This window comes from Rhipicephalus sanguineus, chromosome 2 (genome assembly GCF_013339695.2).
Source record: "Rhipicephalus sanguineus isolate Rsan-2018 chromosome 2, BIME_Rsan_1.4, whole genome shotgun sequence".
NCBI lineage: Eukaryota > Metazoa > Arthropoda > Arachnida > Ixodida > Ixodidae > Rhipicephalus > Rhipicephalus sanguineus.
The window spans coordinates 41,470,383-41,471,286 of NC_051177.1; positions in this window are offsets into that span (position 1 = coordinate 41,470,383).

Genomic DNA, 904 nt, shown 5'->3' on the forward strand with positions numbered 1-904 from the left:
TCGTGCTCTCGCCGGCGGGGTAACCGCAGAAGATGCATGCGGCTCCTGCTCGTGCCAAAACCACAGGATTCGGGGCAAAATCCCTAGGTTGTCGGCGGCGAAAATTCGTTATATCAAGGGTGTCTCCCACTGCCACTTCGTTACATTGAAGTCACAAATACATGTGCTCCTATGGAGTAACGCCGAGGAATAGGAAAACTTCGTAGTTAGTTATAGGCAGATTTGACTGTAGTTACTTCAGTCTCTTGGTTCGGCTCTGTAGTCACTACCTGTCCTAAATAGACGTATTTCTTTACCACTTGCAGTGCCTCACTACCTATAGGAAAGCGTTGTTCTCTTCAGAGGCTGTTGAACATTGCTTCAGTTTTCTCCATATTAATTTTCAGACCTGCTCTTCTGCTTTCCCTATCCAATTCGGTAGTCATGATTCGCAATTCGTCCCCCCGAGTTGCATTGTTTCTATAGAAGTCTTAAATCACCTGACGCCTGGAGTAGCAAACCAGGCTAACATCTCCGGGATTATCATTAAAAATTTGACTTGTAGATTGGTTTTATGATAACTTTTATCATGGTTTTATCACCAGATACCCGCACTGTTTTATGGAGCTATAGTGGTAGCCTTGCCAAGTCTAAGCAGCTCCGAAAAATCAGTCTGCTACATAAACCCAACTCTTGCTGCAAGAGCAGGACCTCGATGAAAATGTGTGTAGAAGAGCGTTCATTATTCTGGGAATTTACTGTTTTGCTTCAGCAACCCCAGGAGAGCTTCTTTCAATTTCAAAAACATTAAGAGCTCTTCATGAATTTCAAAAAAATGAAGAGCTCTCCGATTTAGTGAAACAAAATGCGGCATGCTTTTTCTTTGCACATGCAGACAAATGAATGCGCCATTTGAGACAATTCG